The 20882-nt window shown below is 40.5% G+C and overlaps 1 long non-coding RNA gene across 1 annotated transcript; it reads left to right on the plus strand.

Annotated features, from left to right (window-relative positions):
- Positions 1 to 8799: 8799 nt before the first annotated feature.
- LOC139077103 (uncharacterized) lies at positions 8800 to 20037 on the plus strand. The gene is made up of 3 exons (XR_011529357.1): positions 8800 to 9001; positions 14924 to 15117; positions 18839 to 20037. It is a non-coding gene; the product is annotated as an uncharacterized lncRNA (long non-coding RNA).
- Positions 20038 to 20882: the final 845 nt, after the last annotated feature.

The following is a 20882-nucleotide window of genomic DNA, read 5'->3' on the forward strand; positions in this document are numbered from 1 at the left end:
GACCTAGAATAACCTATATCCCCACCAGCCACCAACAGAATCCCTGCATCCAAGTTTCTTACTACCTTATGATTTAGAGTCTTCCCTAACTTAATCTATTTGTGCTGTACTCATTGGATAATCTATTGTACATTGAATGGTTGCACATTCTTTAAACCATATACAATCACATTTTATTAAGAGCATCAGTCGTCATAAATACATTCAATTAAAATAACATTCCCATCCTGATTGGCTTGTTGGGAAGAAGCAAGAAATTCACATGTCAGTGTATGAATTTACCATATAATCCTTTTTCTGGAAAATAAATGTGAATCTGTATTTTCTCACTCAAAAGCAATGGAAGTAACAAGTGTATTGTTTTCTATATTTTTCATGGCAGCTTTTGTCGTTAACATCTGCTGCTCTTTATATGATGTTTATGTGAAGATACATACCAGTGATTGTAAACTCTATCAAAAAGGAACATGGTAGAGCATGTGTGAATAAAAACCTTAAAATGTGAATAGCAAGACCTTATTTTCAAAGCACTACCTATCTCATTTACTGTTACGGGCTGAATTGTGTTCCCCCTAAATTCCCAAGTTGAAACCTGAATGTGACTATATTTGGAGGTGGGGCCTTTAAAGAGGTAATTCAGGTTAAATGAGGTCATAAGGGTGGGGTTGAAATCCAATATGACTGGAGTCCTTATAAGAAGACAATGAAGAGACCCCAGGGGGTCTGGTGAAGCAAAGCCATGTGAGGACACTGCAAGAAGGTGGCCATCTTCAAGCCAAGGAGAGAGGCCCCAGGAGAAACTAAGCCTGCTGACACCTTGATCTTGGACTTCCGGCCTCAGAACTGTGAGAAATTTCTGTTGTTTAGGCCACCAGTCTGTGGTATTTTGTTACGGCAGCTCTAGCGACTAAGACGTAGTCCATCAAGCATTCACCTCTAGTTTTCGCTTTACCTATTTCTGTAAAATAAGTAACCAAAATTCGTGTCGTTTGGCCTCCTCACCCGTGACATTCTGCCACCGTTCATTTGACCCAATCACCTCTCCATCTCCTGTGTATGGCATATCTCCAAAGCCTCCTAGAAATTCCGCGTTGGTTTCTACTGCACCTATTTGATTAGCTCATTTTGCAAGTTTCTGGGTCAATGCAAACTATCTCAAAGCCCACTTGGCCAAGGGACAGAAATCAATAAGGAGGGAGACAGCAGGAACGACAGGGGTTGGGTTCAGAAGCCTTGCCACACAGTGTGCTGGCTTTGTTGAGCTTCATGGCACAGGCCCATGTTCTGTAAACTTTTCATCTGCACACAAATTGCATTTCACAGCGATACTAAGAGGGTGGGTTACTGATGCTGCATGTGGGAGGTATGTGCACAAATCCTGTTATCAGATAATAGGATTACCATGCATGCCTCCTGAGCATGCTTTGAAAGTTTACTGCGAAATCTACATGTACTGCCACAGGCCAGCCATTTTATTGCACAACAAATAAAATTGCTGCCAAACCATTTTTAAACCCACTATGATTTTCCTCATTATTTCTGTCATCATTTCTGAGTTGAGTTGCCTCAACAGCCATCTCAAGGTGAGCATTTTCTTCTTCTCTCTCTCATCCACACCGTCACACCCCCGCCCACCCAAGTAACACAGAATTGTTTCTTACTGTTTGTTCTGAAGCCCACGGGAAATTATAGGCCTTGAGGAAACTAAGGAGGAAAAGCAATAAAAAAGAAAAAGAAAGGAAAATACTGGGTATTTTAGCAAGTGATGAGGTGTCTTCTCTAAAACTTAAAACCAAAAAGTTGTTTTAAATGGGCATTGGCCATACTTGCTGTCACTGGCTTTCCTTTAACCTTTTCACTCAGGCTTAGATGAGGGACAACACAGGTGCAGGTTCAAACATTTCACAAATTTCACGTGCATGACTTCTGCCCTCTGGTGGCTAGGAACTCTTCCTGCTGTGAGCTTCACCGCTCAAGCTGAGGAAGTTGTTCTGAGCGGGGAGACCAGAGCCATGATCCTGGGGCTGGGGTGATGGTTGATCAAAATTCCCAAACCAACAGTCAGAATGCCCTGATCTAGCAAAGATTCCTCTCTCAAATGTGAATTTATTTGGAAAGTATTCAAGGGATACATAATAAATCTCATTTATATCTGTACATTTAATGAATCATTTTTACAGTAAATTGTATGAAGAGAAATACAAAATAAAATAAATACACAATTCAGTGAGTGATATATCTGTTGCAGGTAACAAATGAACACTTGGAATCAAGAGTGTCCTAAAACATCTAGGCTGTACGATTACCTCTTGTGCAAATGAGTCTGAGGAGAAATTGTGAAATGCGTAATGTTTTATTCAGTACCAACACCATAACTCCCTTTCTGGTATCCATTCAAGCCCCTCATGAGATCCTTTGACTGGACAGAGCCTCTCCTTCAGCTGCCCTCTGCCCTCCCAAGAGGGATCTGCCTGCTCCAGATTATCTCCACTCACCCTTCTTTCCCTACCTGTCCTGAATCTCATTGACTCAGGGGTTTACTTTATGTAGTAAAAGAGAATTCCATTCCATACGCCTTAAGAGTGTCACACTGTAGTAATCATCAATGTAGGTGTGGATTCAAATAAACTTTGCAGCTCATACCCTCCCAACCCTGGGCAAATCCTGGGAATGCCATGACCCAATCTCTTACCCTTTCCCTAACAGCTCTCTTGAATTTTACAGTAATCCTCTCCCTGCTTTAATTTATAGTTTTACTACCCAAATATGAATTCCTAAACCAATATAATTTAGTTTTGACTACTTTTGAATCTTATTTAAGTAGAGTATTTATAAAGTGTGGGGTTTTCTTGTTTTTGCTTTTTTGCGTCTAGCTTCTTTCACTCAAAATTATGTACTTGAAATCCATCCATGTGCTTGTGTGTGGCTGTTGTTCCTTCATGTTTGTCTTACTGTATAGATTTTATGTTATGAATAGATTGTAATTTATTTATCCCTTCTTTTGTTGATGGGTGTTTGGATTATTTCCAGTTTGAGGCTATTTCAATTAATCGTGCTATAAATATCGTTGTACACGTATCCTGGTGAACATATAAGCACACTTTTCTTTATGGTATATACTTAGGAGAGGAATTTCTAGGTTATAGGATATGCAAATCTACAACTTTACTGGATAAAGCCAAGCAGTTTTCTGGGATGCTTGAATCAGTTTACCACCCTCTGCCCACGGGCAGTGTTTGAAAGTTCCTGTTGCTCCACATATTACCAACATTTCTCATAGTTAGAATTTTAACTTCCCCCAGTCAAGTGGGTATGCAATTGTGCCTCACTGTAGTTTTATTTAGCATGACTTGATTACCAATAAGTCTGAATGTCTTGTCATATGTTTATTGGCCTCTTTTGCGAATTGTGTGTTCAAGTCTTTTCCATTTTTCTCTTGGGCTGTCTGGTTCTTTTCCTTATTGAATTGTAGAAGTTCTTTTTATATCTGGTTGTGAATCCTTTGTTAGATGTGCTGCAAGTGTTTCCTCCTCTCGGTAACTTTCCTTTTCCTTCTCTTAACGTGCCTTCTGACACATGTAGTAAAAGTTAGCAAGACTTTTTCCTGTGCTTTATTTTAAAATGTCTTTCCCTAGCCCATGAGCATAAAAATGTTCTCCTAGATTATCTTCAAAAAGCTTTATTGTTCTGCATTTGACATTGAGATCTACTTTCCACCTAAAATTGACTTTTATCATGGTGTCGATTATGGGTCCAAAATCTTTCCTTTTTTCTTTTTCTTCTTCTTCCTCTTTTTTCTATTGAGTCATCAAATCTATAAACATGGTACATTTATTTAAGTTGATTTTATTTTCTTTCATTAAGTTTTATAGTTTTCTTCACAAAGGTCTTGCAAATTCTTTTTTTAGATTTATACCTAGGTACATGACTTTCTATGTTATTTTGAGTGGTATCTTTTATTTCCTTTTCTGAATATTCGTTGCTCTTATATAGAAATGTAATTAACTTTTATATTGATTTTGTATCCACTGCTCAATTTAGTTCTAAATTCTAATAATGTATTCATATGTTTCTTTTGAATTTTGTATGTCATAATCACATCATCTTTAAATAATGACAGTTTTGTTTCTTCCTTTCCAATCTTTGTAATTCTCATTTCTTTTTCTTACCTAACTGCTCTGACTGGGACTCAGCTAAAATTTTGAATGGAAATAGTAATAGTGGACATCCTTGTGTTTTTCCTGATTGTCTCATTACACCCATGGGATTTTAATTTACGGAAGTCACTAAGTAATGACACAGAGATGTTAATGCCATTGAAAGAAAACATTATTACTTACATGTCCTGAGAGAAGGGGCCACATCCCATCACACAGGACCACACGAGGACCACAATTTGTGGTCAGGAGGCAGAACAAGATGGAGGGAAAAGCCTAGAGCCAGAGCCTGTAGTGGAGTTTCTGTGGGAAAGGCAGGGCAGAGTGAGCAGTTTAAGACTGGCTAGTTTGAGCAATAAATGGTGGGCTTTGGGCTTTGGGGTGGTCTCTAGCTGCCTGGTACCTGGCCCTGGGATGATTTAGGCCGGGGAACATACTGGCTTAGCGTGTGAGAGTTAGATAAAGGAGGTGGTTGACTTGCATATGAAAGGCACGCTCCCAAGTATGTTATTTACTAATTTTAGGAACTAGCTGGCCCTGGGAGCACGGCCTCTCCTTGGCCAGCAAGACTTTTAACTTGTCGAAACAAAATAAGATATAGAAAATATAAAACACGATTAATACACTGATCTCAAAGAGAAAGCCTCCAGCAGTCCATTAGTTCTGTTTTGTTTCGATTTTGATGTCCTTTATCCTTAAAAAGTTCTTTTCTAGTCCTAGTTTGCCAACAGTATTTTTTCCTAATTATGAACACATGTTGAATTTTATCGAATGTTTTTCATGAATCAGTTGAAATGATTATATGACTTTCCTCTTATAATCTATCAATATGATTATTTACATTTATTGAACTTTTGATATTAAGCTACATTTTTATTTCCCAGAATAAACACAATTTGGTCATGATGTATTCATTTTATATATTGGATCTGGTTTATTAACATTTTGTTAGAATTTTTGCAACTATACTCATACGTGAAATTAGTCTGTATTTTTCCTTTTGTGTGTGTGCAGTCTCTATTGGATATTAGGACAAGATTATGCTAAAATTAGCTGAAAAGTGTAACTTTTTCTTCTATATCAAGAAACTGTCCATAGAATGTCATCATTTTTTTCTCTTTAATTCTTTGGTAGAACTCTCCAGTTAAGTCAATCAGGCCTAGGACTTTCGTTGCAGCCTAAGCTTTAGTTAGGAATGTTATTTCTTTAATAGTTATAGAAATATTTAGGTTTTTTATGTTTTCTTGTGTCAGTTTTGGTAAGTTTACAATTTTTCTAGGAGTCTGAACAGTTTCATCTAAACTTTCAATTTTCTGGCATAAGGTTGTTTATATTATCCTCTTGTAATCTTTTTTTTTTTTTTTTTTTGGCTAAGGAAGATTTGCTGTAAGCTACCATCTGTTGCCAATCTTCCTCTTTTTGTATGTGAGCCACTGCCACAGCATGGCCACGGACAAATGAGTTATATAGGTCTGCAGCTGGGAACCAAACCTAGCCCGCCAAAGCAGAGCACATGAACTTAACCACTAGGCCACCAGGGCTGGCCCCTTTATAATCTTTTTATATATTGATTATCAACTATTTGTTCCTTCTCTCTTTTTTTCTTGATAAGTCCCACCAGAAGTTAATCAATTTTATTAGTCTTTTCAAATAACTACATTTTGGCTTTGTTAATCTTTTCTATTGAATGTTTGTTTTCTGTTTCATTAGGTTGTGTTCTCATCTGTTTTATTTCCTGCCTTCTAAGTTCTGTGGATTCACTTTTCTCTTATTTTCCAACTTCTTGAGATTGATGTATGGCTAAATAGTTTTCAGCCTTTTTTTCCTTCTTAATATATACATTTAAGGCAATAAATCTTCTGCTAGGTACTCGTCTAATCTTATCTTAAGAGATTTAATTTGTAGCCCTTCGCGATTATTCAGGTAGAAATATTTTCTAATTTCCATTATGATTTCTTCTTAGACCTATGGTTGTTTAGATGCATAATGATTAAATTCTAAACATATGGAGATTTTTATTTCTCTTTTTGTTATTGATTTCTAGCATAAATGCACTTAGAGAATGTATTCTGTATCATTTCAGTACTTTTAAATTTGTTAAGCCTTTCCTTACAGCTCAGTACAGTGTCAATTTTTGTAGATATTCCGTATGGCTCTGAATAGCGTGCAATATGCAACTGTCAGTGCAGTACTCTGCATACGTCTGTTTGGTCAAACATGTTAACCATGTTGTTCAAATCGTTGATATCCCTCCTGATTTTTTGATCTCCTTGCTTTATCAATGAGTGAAAAAGATGTATTGAAATCTTTGCCATGAAGGTGAATTTGTTTCTCCTTGTAGTTCTACCTGGGTTTGCTCTATATATGTTGACATTGTCATACTAAGAGCATGCACATATAGAATTTCCATACCTTCCCGATGAGTTTAACCTTTTATCATTGTGAAGTAAAGCCCTTTAACTCTAAGGGTGCTTTTTCCCTAAACTCCAGTTTGTCTATTAATGTAGCTGCTCCAGTTTTTTTTTTCTTTTTCTCCCCAAAGCCCCCCCAGTACATAGTTGTATATTTTTAGCTACAGGTCCTTCTAGTTGTGACATGTGGGACACTACTTCAACGTGGCCTGATGAGCGGTGTCATGTCAGTACCCCAGATCCAAACTGGAGAAACCCTCGGCTGCCAAAGTGGTGGCTGCTCCAGTTTTAAAACAAATTGGACAGAGGGGGTCATATTTTACTTTCAGTCTTTCTGTGTCCTTATCATCTTTATCACTGAGGTATATTGCTTGAAAAAACTTCATATATATGCAGTCATACATACAATTTTTTAACCAAAGCATTTAGTCCATTTATATTTAGTGTAATTACTATTGTATTTGGGATTATATTTACCATCTTACTGTGTGCTTTCTATTTGTCTACCAACTCTATGCTCCTTTTTCTTTCTCTCCTGTCTTGCCTTCTTGGGTACTGATTTTTTGTGTGTGTGCCACTTTCTCTATTAGTTTGAAATATATACACTCTTTTTAGATTTTTTTCTTTTTAGCGATTACCCTAGAACTTACAAAATGGCTTAAACTTATAAAGTCTAATGTAAACTGAAAAATTATCTTTCGAAATAATTTAAGGCCAAGAGTAGGGTTACAGTCTTCCAGGTATTTTTTTTTTTGTTTGCTTCATGCAGGCCCGTGGAGGCAGTAGGAGTTAGGATCCCCTCGCATGTGATTTTCTGGGCTGCCCATGTGACTGGAAAGGTATAGATCATACAGGAGCTGACTTACTTCTGGTTCATTTTTATTGCTATCTTCCCAGTCCGAGGACTAGGGGTGGGGTTTTTTTAATAAGATACACACCCTTTGCATGCCCTGGACTCCAGTTCTCACACCCCTGGCTCAGTGAGACCTCAGCTCAGTCTCATGGCTGCCTCTTCTGAATCAGCAGCAAAAGAGACCACGATACAGTCACGTTCTGAGCTCCCATCCTCTGCCAGATCTCAGTCCAACGATAGTTCACTGTGTTGTTTGCTCTTTGATGCTTTTTAGAAAAAAAAATTTAATATATTCCAGTCAGCTCTTTCATTCCAGTGCCTTAGAGATTGACTCTTAGTTCCTGCCACTGTGGTTCCTGGAGCTACTTATAACCTGGTCACCCACTTAACCAGTACTCATCGAGAGCCTCCTGTGTGCCTGGCCCTGTTCTAAGCTCTGGAAATTCATCGGGAAAGCCCTGCCGTCACAGAGTTGACATTCCAGTTAGGGAGAGATGATAAACAAGTAAACATATCTGAACAGAGTCAAGGAGTGAACTATATAAATGCTGGGGAAGAGTTTCTTCAGCAAGTGAAATAAGTTCAAAGGCCCCGAGGCAGGAGAGTGCTTGGTGCTTAAAATAACAGCAGAGGGGGCAGAGCACCTGGAGCAGACTGAGTAAGTCGAGGGAGGAGAGATGAGGTCAAGGTAGCCAAGGCAAGATGGTGGAGGACCCGGTAGGCTTTTGTTCCAGGTGTATTGAAAAGTTCTTGGTGTGTTTTGAGCAAGAGAAAGACTTCGAATGACTTGTATTTGTATTAAATTGCTCTGGCAGCTTTATGGAAAATAGCCTGTAGATCTTTTCACTGATTCTGATTTACCATACTCCAGTAAATTCCTTTTCCCTCCTAAATTGCTAGAGTCATAAAACCAAAAAAAGAAAAAAATCCTAAGTAATGCAACTATAGAGGAACTGCAGAGAAATGTGAGGTATTTCATCAGACGTGGTGAAAGACAGTGAGGACCCTATTCATGTTCCAAGCTGGGAAACTAACGGCCCTGGGTGTGTAGGACTCAAGCCCTGCTGTCTTGCTATCCCGGGTCTGGCCTCCCCAGGCGGCCACACCTACAGCAAGAGCCCTGAGGAAAGTGCTGCAGCCTCAGCCCCAGACTGTTCTAGGAACCAGCCACTCCCCTGAGACAATGGAGGTCCTGTTTTCAGCCTAGATCACCAGGCCTGATTTCTCCCCCCTTCATCCCCAGACAGAGCTTCGGTGTTCTCTGCCACCCACTGCTCCAGGTGAGGTCACCTCTGCCACCTGAGATGTTCTCAGAATGGGAAGAGATCAGGCGAGGATAAAGCAGGTACAGATTGCACAAAATGGGGAACCACTGAGCAGTAGCTGGACACCCGATCAATCTTACTGCGCAGAGACAGCACACTAACAGACTGAGGCAAAACTTGACAGGGCGGTTTTCTGACCACTCTGGATCTCAAGATGGGCCATGAAGTCAAAGTAGCCATTTTATTCCCATGTATGGTAACATTTTATCTCTTCAGAATCCAGCTATCCAGCTATTTCAGGTCTCCGGAATGCAGGTAAGAAAGGGAGTAAACAAAAAATTATCTAAAGAACTCAAATAGATTTAACAACTTTTATTCTCTGAGACTCTAGGCTTTTACTCACAGGAGAATACCTTGCACCCTGTTTCAGTGTTTCTTTTCTCCTAGTTTATTCATATTTCTCTCAATTCTCCTTTATCAATGTTCTTTTTTCTCTTAGTTATGTACAATGTATTGGTATCAGAGGTGAGAGATGGGCTACCGTATGAAATACGTAGGAAGCAACCAGAAATGATAGTCTCACATGAAGAAGCCAGAGTAAAAATTGGAAAATACAGATGCAATGTCTCAAAAAATATGGCAGTTTGGTTTCATTTTATTTATGGGCAAATGGCACTACAATTTTCAATTACGGCATTACAGAGTCATACAACAACTGAAGTGCATGATGATTTTCCCTTAAAGATCAACATAAAGCTTTGTTTTCTTGAAAAGGGCAAGAAATGCATATTGTACTATAGAAGGCTCTCACTAAAACATAGTCAAGATTCATTTTGAAAAACAAGGGCATATAGGAGTATAACTCACCTATTTCAAACCACTATGTTGCTGTAGTAACTTTTTCTTCTCTTCATGCGGTGATTAGATGGATGACACTCTAAGAAGCCACATGATTGTGTGGCTAAGAACTGGGGTTCTTGGGGCTGGCCCGATGGCATAGGAGTTAAGTTCACGTGGTCCACTTTGGCGGCCTGGGGTTTGCAGGTTTGCAGGTTCAGATCCCAGGTACAAACCTAGCACCACTCGTCAAGCCACGCTGTGGCAGCATCCCACATAAAAAAGAGGAAGACTGGCACAGATGTTAGCTCAGTGACAATCTTCCTCAAGCAAAAAGTAGGGGAAGATTGGCAACAAATGTTAGCTCAGAGCCGATCTTCCTCACAAAAAAAGAAGCAGGGGTCTAAAATCAGATAGAGCTGGACTCAGTTCTTTAACAGCTGTATGACTTTGGACAAGTTCCTTGACTACCCTAAGCCTTGGTTTCTGATCTCTAAAATGAGATAATTAGTCCCTCATAGCATTAGTGTGAGGATGATAGAAGATTAAGCATCTGAGTCACTGAGTCCACACAGTTAATGGCTCAATAAATGGAAGCTAGTACTTCTACTGTTTTAATGCTGGAGGCAGTAATGCCTAATGTCTATAGACTCTGCAGTCAAAATGCATAAGTTCAAAGTGCAAATCTTGGTTTGGCTACTGACTTAACAATGTGTTCTTGAGTAAGTTATTCGGTCTCTCTGTGTCCTATTTCCTGGTCTTTAAAATGGATACAGGACTGGGGCCGGCCCCGTGGCCGAGTGGTTAAGTGCTCGTGCTCCGCTGCAGGCGGCCCAGTATTTCGTAGGTTCGAATCCTGGGCGTGGATATGGCACCGTTCATCAAGCCACGCTGAGGTGGCGTCCCACATGCCACAACTAGAAGGACCCACAACTGAGAATATACAACTATGTACCGAGGGGCTTTGGGGAGAAAAAGGAAAAAGAATAAAATCTTTAAAAAAAAAATGGAGACAGGACTGTACCTATCTCATAGGGTTGTTGGGAGGATTGAGTGAGCTACTGCATAAAAAGTACTTCAATCAGGCCCTGGCATGTAATAAGCACCATATGAGTGTTGACTATTGTTGTTATTAATGACTGACCACTCTATTATTATAAAGCACTTTCCTCCTTCAATTTAGCCGTGACGCCCTAGCTCTGTCCTCCCCTGGCAATCATATCATATACAAAGTCTTATGTGCATCATCCCAAGCGAGTCTTAGGACATCCTTGTGACACAAGCAGAAGGAGAACTTGATACAAATGTATATAAATTCCACACAAATATTTGTCCTAACAGGTGTTTAACTGAATCATGAATCCTGGTATCAAACAATTCAAGTATCACATTACATAACAGTAAACTTTTGGAAAAGTAAAGAGATTAAGGGTGTGTAGTTACAAAAATAGGTTCCTTATCTCTCTAATTCACGGAGTTATAGCGACTGAGTCTACTACAGTGAAACCAGTCTAAATAGGTGCAATTCATTCAAGTTAGCGTAAGGTGGCGCCAGAGGATGTTTTAATCTATGGTTCTATGCGTTGGACAAGACGTTCCAGGCTAACCAGAAAGTCTAGGAATACAGCAAGAGCTGCCAAGTTAACCTGGCATCCCCAAGGAGGAGGCTTGACAGCTGAGACTGTCAGCAGCTTCTTTGAACCTTCTGTGCCCAAACTTGTGAAATTGCTTCATCTCGGACAAACCCAGGAAAGTTCCTCTACAAAAGTGTGCCTAAAAGTAACCTTTGGTTGTACTGATATTATTAAACTGGAGCGTATGCTTGACACCTGCCAGGAAGCTGTGCTGGTTTCCCTTTGGTTCTTTGGTTTCATTTCTGATAAACAAAAGTAACATACACAGTGTAGGAAAGCCATCAAATTTTAAATACTAGAAGAAGGTAACCATGCATCATACCACAATCCAGAGATAGCCATTAACCCCTCCTCAATATTTTAGCCTCCCTAAACTCCCTATTTCTGTCAGAAGTACCAATGTTTTCCAGTTAGTTAAATTTATAACATTTGAGATATTTTATTCTTCCCTAACGAAGACAATAATATCCAGGGACTGGCCCTGTGGTCTAGTGGTTAAGTTTGGCATGCTCTGCTTCAGCAGCCTGGGTTCAGTTCCAGGACACCGGCCTGAACCACTTGTCAGTGGCCATGCTGTGGTGGTGACCCACATGCAAAATAGAGGAAGTTTTGCACAGATATTAGCTCAGGGCAAATCTTCCTCAGCAAAAACAAAAAGAACACAATAATGTCCACCTAGAACCCCATTGTTGTGACAGTTTATTGGAGATCTGTTGCACAACAATGTGAATACACGTAACACTACTGAACAGTACGCTTGAAAATGGTTAAGATAGGGGCTGAGCCAGTGGTGTAGTAGTTAAGTTCACATGCTCCACTTCAGCAGCCCGGGGTTCACAGGTTTGGATCCAGGGTGCAGACCTAGCACCACTTGTCAGGCCACACTGTGGCAGCATCCCACATAAAATAGAAGATTTGCACAAATGTTAGCTCAGTAACAATCTTCCTCAGGAAAAAGAGGATGATTGGCAACAGATGTTAGCTCGGGGCCAATCTTCCTCAGCAAAAAATAAAAAAAGGTCAAGATGGTACATTTTCTGTTATGCGTTTTTTTACTCAATTCAAAAATATTTTTAATTTTTAAAAAAGGAAAACAATAAACCAAAAAAGTATTTAACCATTAACATTTTGATGCATTTAGTTCAAATTAATTTAAGCAATCTTGTCCATAGTACAGGGAGCCAGTGGAAAATGGGCCAATAAGGAAGCTCATGCTAAGGAAATAAATTAAAAACCTTGCGACTTTGGGACTCCCTGGGCATGTTCCAAGGAACAAACACCATGCCTAGTGCTATGGGTGACAAGAGGGCCAGCTAGATGTGGAGGGTCAGAGTCGACCTTCAGCTTCAACGTCAACTTCAATGACTTGGCCACAGGGTCCAAGCGACCCTGAGCCCTTCTTTAGGAGGTCAGATGGTGAGCAAAAACTAGAAAAGTCCTAGATTAGTATTTGGCACTCACAAGAATTATTGACTGTCTAAGATGCAGGGAATTAGTGAGAGAAAAACTGAACTAGTTGCTTTTGAGATTCCATCTGGATTTCAGGCTGGGGTGGAGGTAGGGGGTTTTGTATGAAGGTCTTTAACAGCTGGAAGTTATACCAAAGTGAGACTATGGAAGCTGCAAAGCTCCAGAGGCAGACTGCATGACCAGGCCCCTCACCTGCTGTGTGGCCAGCTTTGCAAATTACTTCCTCTTTATGTTCCCCTCCATCCCCCTTTGTAAAGTGGGAATGATAATGGTGATGGTAGTACATATAGAATTGATAAGCCCATTAAATGAATTAATATATATAAAGCTCTTAATATGGCCTTGACATATAGAAAGCACCTGATAAATGGTGGCTATTAGTGCACCTAATGGCTAATGGTGCAGGAAGGAGCAATGTGTCTGAGAAATTATTTGGTTATTGTGAGGAACAAATGTCAGAAGGTTGAGAAGTGGGAAAAGCACCCTACCAGGAGCTGGGTGAGTTGGCCTGGCTGTGGCCCACTAGCTGTGTGCTCTTAGGTGAGTCACTAAGTCACCCCTCCCAACTCTAGCCATTCCTCTGTCAATTTGGAGAATGTCTTCACTGCCTCCCTTATGGATTGCTGGGAGAAGAAAGTTGTATGGTATGCATGAAAATACTTTTAAAACAATAAAAGTAGTAGGGTACCCAGCTACTGCTCAGTGGTTCCCTATTTTGTGCAATGTGTAACTTTTATCCTTGCCTGATACCTTTCCATTCTGAGAACATCTCAGGTGACAGAGGTGACCTCAACTGAAGCAGTGGGTGGCAGAGGACAGCAAAACCCCCTCTGGGGATGAAGGATGGATATTATTATTGTTTGTGTTAGGAAAGAATAAAATGCCTTAAAGGTAAATTTAGCTAACTGGAAAATATTGACAAAAATTTCTAACAAAAATTGGGGGGGCAAGTCGGAGGTGTAGCGGTTAAGTTCACATGCTCTGCTTTGGCAGCCCAGGGTTCACATGTTCAGATCCCAGGCGTGGACCTACACACCGTTCATCAAGCCACGCTGTGGTGGCATCCCACATACAAAATAGAGGAAGATTGGCACAGATGTAAGCTCAGGGCCAATCTTCCTCCTAAAAAAATAAAAGGGTAAATTTGGTTTGGAAGGTTGAAATTTCAGAGAGGGCTTAAAGATAATTAAATCAAATTTGGAGTTATAGAATAGAGGTGTTTAGAAGATTAAAGCTAAAGAGCTAGGTTTCAAACATTTGATAGTCATCCACATGGAATTAAATGAAGACTTTAAAATGTTCTATTAAAATGACATAACCAAAAGGATTCAGCAGAGAGCAACGATTTATAAATCTATCAATCAAAACGTTAAAAGAGCTAAGCTCTCCTTTTAAAATTAAAAGGATTACGGAAAGGAATTTTTTTTAATTCCATCATTTGTTGCCCTGACAAGACATAATTAAAAATAAATTGAACCACTCAAGGTAAAGGTTACACAAATAGACTGATCACATACATTTATCTCCTTTCCTATTCAACAAGTCCTCACTAAAATGTCGGTAAATAAGGAAAAAGGTATAAATCCTTAAGGGCAAAGAGAATAGGAGAGGAGATATCAGTAGATGTAATGAGATTTTATAAGACAAAAAGAAAATTATCTCAGCAAAGGGGAGAGAGCTATGGAAACTGTAGAAGGGAATCCCAAGGAGAAGCTAAGCAATTTGCCTTGCAGAATCATTGAGAAGCTTAAATTTGGAGGCACCAGGAGCCACGTAAGGTGAGAGATGCTATAAAGGTCTAAAAACAGAATTGTTGGAAGTCCGTGCATGGAGCATTGGACAACCCTCCCCTCGCCAGCATCTGGTTGTGATTCAGAGTCTGTGTAGGCGGTGAGGAGGCAGCCATAGGGGACACTGGCTTGGGCAAGAGCAGTTATGCTTTCCTACTGTTTCTAAAAGACTCGGAGGGACCTGTGCATTGAGGGAGGGGACTCAGGACTGAAGGTCAACACTGCCAATCTGTCCTCCCAAAGGGAGGTGAGAAAGGAGGGAGAGCGCCCTTCTCTGTAGCAGTTTCCCAGAGGGTGCGCAGCCCTGTGAGTACAACCTCCCCACCCAGAACCAAAAAGCGAGGAGTGAAACCTCTCAAATATCCAGGAGGAGGAGGAGAAAAAAGAAGGTCTCGCAAGCAGAGGGCTGAAAACGAAAATATCACACTGTTGTTGAGCGTTGGTTTAAGTAGACGCGAGATTGGCAAATAACCCTTTGACTGACTTAATCTCTTTGTGTCCTGAAGTTTCCACCTTAAGGCGCACAAACTAGGGGCAGCCCAGAGAAGAGTGTCACCCTTGCTTTTGGTTTGTGACTCAAACACAAAAACTGAAACTTGGGGACAGAAAAACAAAGAGAGGAATCCACCACCCTTACAGCCACCTACAGGACCGAGTGTGGCTCTTCTTCAGAAATGAACCCGTCTGACAAAAAGGAAAGGTAGTTATCTGCTTCCCACATTCTCCTTACCCTTTATATGTTGGTAAAGACCCTAGAAAATAATCAGTGATGTTAGCTTCTGCCTGTAGCCCCGCTATTTGCTTCTGTCAGGCAAGTGCTTACTTCTTTGTGACTCCTTTCCCAACAGTAAAATGTACATAACAACATGCAAACGCACATGGTCTTAACAAGACAGGCTTTCCAGGAGGAGACAAAGCTGGGTTCAAATCCCAATGCCACCCTACTTACTAGCTGGATGATCTTGAGCCATTTGTTGACCTTTCTGAACCTCGATTTCCTCACCTATAAAAGGGTTATAATGGTGTATATATGCTGTAGGGTCATTTTGGGGATCCAGTGAGATTATGTGTATAGAAAAGCTTTGGGGAAAAAACAAAATTCATTATATATAAGCTTCTGTATTAGTTTCCTATGGCTGCTGTAACAAACTACCACAAGCTTTGGGACTGAAATAACACATCCATTCTCTTATAATTCTGAAGATCAGAAGTCTGAAGTCAGTTTCACTGGCAACATCAATGTGTCAACAGGCCAGTGCTCCCTCCAGAGGCTCTAGGGCTGAATCCACTTCCTGGCTTCTTCCAGCCCTTCCAGCTGCATTTCTTGCATTCCCTGTTTCATGGGCCCCCTCCCTCTTCAAAGCCTGCCAGGCAGCATTTTGCTTCAGTGTCAACTTGCCTTCTTCTTCTGTGTCAAAATCTCCCTCTGCCTTTCTTTCCTTTTTTTTTTTTTGAGGAAGATTAGCCCTGAGCTAGCTGCTGCCAATCCTCCTCTTTTCGCTGAGGAAGACTGGCCCTGAGCTAACATCTGTGCCCATCTTCCTCTACTTTACATGTGGACGCCTACCACAGCATGGCTTGCCAAGAGTGCCATGTCCACACCCGGGAGCCGAACCAATGAACCCTGAGCCACCGAAGCAGAACATGCAAACAACCGCTGCGCCACCGGGCCGGTCCCCTGCCTCTTTGTTAAAGGACGCTTGTGATTGCATTTAGGGCTCACCTGGATAATCCAGAATAATCTCCCCATCTGTAGATCTTTTAAAAGATCTACAAACTCTTTTCTGCCATTATAACTTTCCCAGATTCCAGAGATTAGGACCTGGATGTCTTTGGAGCCATCATTCAGCTTACCATAGGTTTTATCAACAAGTTATGCTTTGGGAAAGGAGGAAAATCCAGTGATTTTCTTGTAAACTCATCAAGTATATTGAATATAAAGGGTCTCTGCCACCCAGGCTCTCCCATATCCTTCTTCACCCTGGGTCATAACCAACTGAACAGGAAGATAGCCCTATACTGGCTACGGCAAGCCAGGAGAGGAAGTTTCACAAGCGAACCTGTCATAGCTGTGGTCGTCAGGAAGCCTGGGTAAAGGGCCACTGCTGGCCCAGCAGAATCTCCACAGCTGTTGCTCTGTCACCTGTGCCTTGCCTGCCCAGCTGGGGCTATTTGAAAATGCCAAGGGTGTGCAGACTGGCAGCAGAACTCCGACAGAGGCCAGGGAGGGTTTCTTCCCTCTGGAGTACAAACCAGGAAGCCAGCCAAAGCCAACACCAAAGGATGGGACTACATATGCTTTTCTCCCTTGGGCACGGATGGGGGTATCAGACCCTCTGTGTGGATAAGGAGCTTCTTTTTAGACAGCATTATCTGTCATGGTTCCCTGTCATTATTAATTGCAGATTTTTTTTTTTTAATTTGGCAAGGCTTATGTCATGTAATTCCCAAGCCACGTAGTTCTTAAATATTTCACTTAGCCGTATAGACTTGGCAATTCTCTCAATATATGTGTGATCTGATCTATGAGTAAGAGATTCGGGAAACAAAAGAACTGACGTGTTGAGTGCTTACTCACCAGGCACTATGCTAGGTGCTTACTTATGTTATTTCATTTCGTTCTTACATCATGCAAGCGAGGAAGTTGGGGCTCAGCTAGGTTAAAGCTTAAGTTTCTCAAAATCATAAAGTTAATGAGAGGCAGAGTTTGGAGTCATACTGAGGTGTTTCTGACTACTAAACCACTGTTTTCCCGCTGTACCCCTCCCCCTAAGCGAAGGGAAGACAGAAAGCATCTGACCGTGGCCACGACTCAGTGGTTTGTTTTGGAGTTCCTTATTTACCAGCAGATTATTCCTTAGTTACATCATTATAATCCTAGCCACCAAACTGATGGCTAAATGACAAGTAAAGGGCACACAACTGAGAAATTGCTCAGCAAATTGAAGTCTAATATTATTCTGCTCTGTACACCGAAACAATTGCCTTATGGGCCAGTGGTCTCCAATGTTTTTAGATTGTGCATCCTAATCAGTAAAAAGTTGTTGTGCACATGCCCTCAATAAACATACACTTATTTTTTATAAACTATATACTGGCACTGTTTCATAGAAAAAAACACAAAAGTAAAACTTATAATGTGAGATTTTAGCAGTTACAAGTTCTAAGACTTTCTTTCCACATTGGAATGGGTCCGCTTGCATCATTGCTCTATGAGTAGTCCACCGGGGAGACAACCGTCATGCACAGTTACTGTTGAGACACAAACCCACTGCTATCTACCAAGACATATATCGACATCTAAGAAAACCCCAGCAATGGTTAGAAATGCCTATCATGAAAGCTTACTACTTCTGTAGCCAAAAATCCGAGATGACTCTGTGGCATCCTCCACCTGTCGAATCAGAACCCTCCCAGATCCTTCATGCCTGAGCAGCCTTCTGGTCCCCAGGGACATTTGCCTAGCTCCTCCCTGAGTGTTCTGATTCCCATAGTTAACATGTTCAGAAATGATCTTGAACTAAGGAATAAACCATAGAAACTGAGACTTTTGCTTAAACTTTGGTCATGAAGAACTTGCCCTGAATTTAGGGTGGGGAGTTGGTCAAATCTTTATTTCTATATGGTAGGAAATTATTCTGTCAAAAATGAGCATCCATCCTCTACCCTCATTGAGTCTAATTTATGTTTTCTATCAGGAATAAGTACCCCTGGCTTCATCTGTCCTTTGGGATGTCTGAAGCCCTCCTCCCTGACAGAGGAAGCTCTCTGTAATGTCTTTCTTAGTTACCCCTCCTCCAGGGCTTTTCTGAGCTGAGGAGAGAGGCTGGCCTGGCAGGGTGGCCCCACTAACAGGGATTTCTTTTTCCTGTATCACAGATTGGTCAGATTTTGCAACAACCAAGAAAATCACAAAGACTTGAAAACAAAAAGAGAAGTGTTGAGTTGCTAGTGAACACACTGTTTTAAAACAAAAGGTAGTGGTGAAATCAGTCTAGAAATGTGGATTTACTGGTTTGAAGAAGTGTTGGCCTCATTTCTAGTGTGGTGACACCCAGCGATGAAGAGACACATCAGGATTCAGCAGTGACAAAGGGTTTGAGCTTGATGGTTGATGAATGTTGAAGAAGGTTTGCTGGGTTCTAAGGACAAAGAGTAAACCTCTATGATACCTTTTTTTTTTTTTTAAATGTTTCTGCTCATCGTTATGGGCATATGGTATTAATAGTAATACTGGATTCTGCTGGAATTCAATTTGTTCCCTTGCTGCCTTCTGTATACTAATAGTCTGTGAACTATTTGATATAACTGCCCACGTCACTGTGATATTGGCATTCCTTCCAATGTAATAGTTTGATCCTGTACTTTGTACTAGTTTTTACTGAAATATTTGACTATATGTGTTGTGACTCCCTGTACAGAAGTTCATTCATCGGATAAAGAAGATCTGGTACATATACACAATGGAATACTACTCAGCCATAAGAAACAATGAAATCCGACCATTTGTGACAACCTGGATGGAACTTGAGGGTATTATGCTAAACAAAATAGGTCAGAGGGGGAAAATCAAATACCATATGATCTCACTCATAAGTAGAAGATAAAAACAACAATCACATAGAGATAGAGATTGGATTTCTGGTTACCAGAGGGAAGAGGGAGGGAGGAGGGCAAAAGGGGTGATTAGGCTCATGTGTGGTGGTGGATTGTAATTAGTCTCTGGGTGGTGAACACGATGTAATCTACACAGAAATCGAAATATAACGATGTACATCTGAAAGTTATATAATGTTATAAACCAATGTTACCACAGTAAAAATTAAATTAAAAAAATTCATTCATATATATGCTATGTCGCTGGTTGCTTTGCGCTCATTTTTATTGATATATTCCCTCTGTCTGTATAGACTTTGCAGAAATTTATTCTAATGTATTTTGTATTTTAACTCATTTTTTAGTACTAACATTTAATACAGCCTCATTATTTGTTTTTACAACACGAAATGTAGGGCAGGGGATTTCATTTACCAGTCAGTTTGGGATGTTTTATTCTCTACCAGAAACCAGTGTTCAATGGTAATCAATATATTTCTTTAGAACTATGTAGTTTATATTTTTCCAAGGTTAGTCAAATATTATTATATGTTGTATATAGATTATATGAACAAAACTATATTTGCCCCTACAAAAGCCATTTTAATATCACTTTTAATACAAGTTTAGAAATAGATCTATTATTGAGTCTTTCCTATGTTGCAGGCAATTTTATGTGGGTTATTTTATTTAATTCTTATGACAACCCTAAGATATAGCTACTATTATCATCCCTGTTTTGTAGATAGTGGAACTGAGACTCAATGAGAAGAAATAACTGGCCCAAGTCACACAGCCAACAAGCGGGCCCTGGAGAGGGCTGCAGGACTTGTCAGGCCCTGCCCCTCTCTATGCAATCCCATCTGCCCTGAGGGGACCCTCCTGGCTTCTGTTGTGTACTTTGGCCAAGGAAAAAAACAGGTGGAAATCTGAGATTTCCACGCCTTATGATGTCAACAGTGAATAGAAAGAGTCACAAACAGGAGTCAGTCCATTTAGGTTCCATTTCCATTGCCAATTCCCCCACTACTGGCCAAGGAAACCCAGACAAGTCACCACCTTCTCTGGTCTTGAGTTTCCTCAAAGTACAAAATAAGTAGCTTGACTGGATGATCACTGAGAGTTTGTCAGTTCTAAATACCAGGAATTAACTTCCCTTCCATTTCTGTAGGGAGAGGAAAGAGGCATTGGAAAGCTAAACTTCTTATAAGCCTGTTGAATCCTATCTTCATAACATTCTGATACCATATTCTTTATTCAGCACTTACTATACACGAAACATCAGACATTCTCTTATTTAATCCCCCAAAGAACGTTAAAATGTTAGTGATGTTATTCCCACATTATAAGAAAGGAGAATGAGTCTCAGAAAAGATAACGAACTTATCTAAAGACACAGCTGGTAAGTAGTAGAATTAGGAGTGAAATCCAGGTTTGTCTTCCTCCAAAGCCCTGCCGTGAACCACCATGCTCTCCTGCCTCCTCCAGCCATGCTATGCATGCGCCCAGTACAGACATGGTGAGGATGGAACACACTGGCGGGGAACCCTCCCGCTCTTCCATCTCTGGCTACAATTTTGTGAATGTGAGTATAGCGTGACGGTTGATCTTCTCTCCAAGTGCCCGCGTCCTCTTCCATCTTCTAAGATGGCTAAGATGAACCGCTTATGAGCTGTCAAAAAGAATGCAGCAGAGGGGACTTAGAAGACTTCTGTTCTGCCCTGGCTCCACCACTTACATGACTGGCAAGTACAGATACTCTGTAAAATATAACTGAAAATATCTGTAAAATAAGATTGAGAATATTTTCTCTGCCTGTCTCACAGGAGTGTTATAAAATCAAATTTATTCACTCATGCATTCATCCAT

Source organism: Equus przewalskii, chromosome 18, assembly GCF_037783145.1.
Source record: "Equus przewalskii isolate Varuska chromosome 18, EquPr2, whole genome shotgun sequence".
NCBI lineage: Eukaryota > Metazoa > Chordata > Mammalia > Perissodactyla > Equidae > Equus > Equus przewalskii.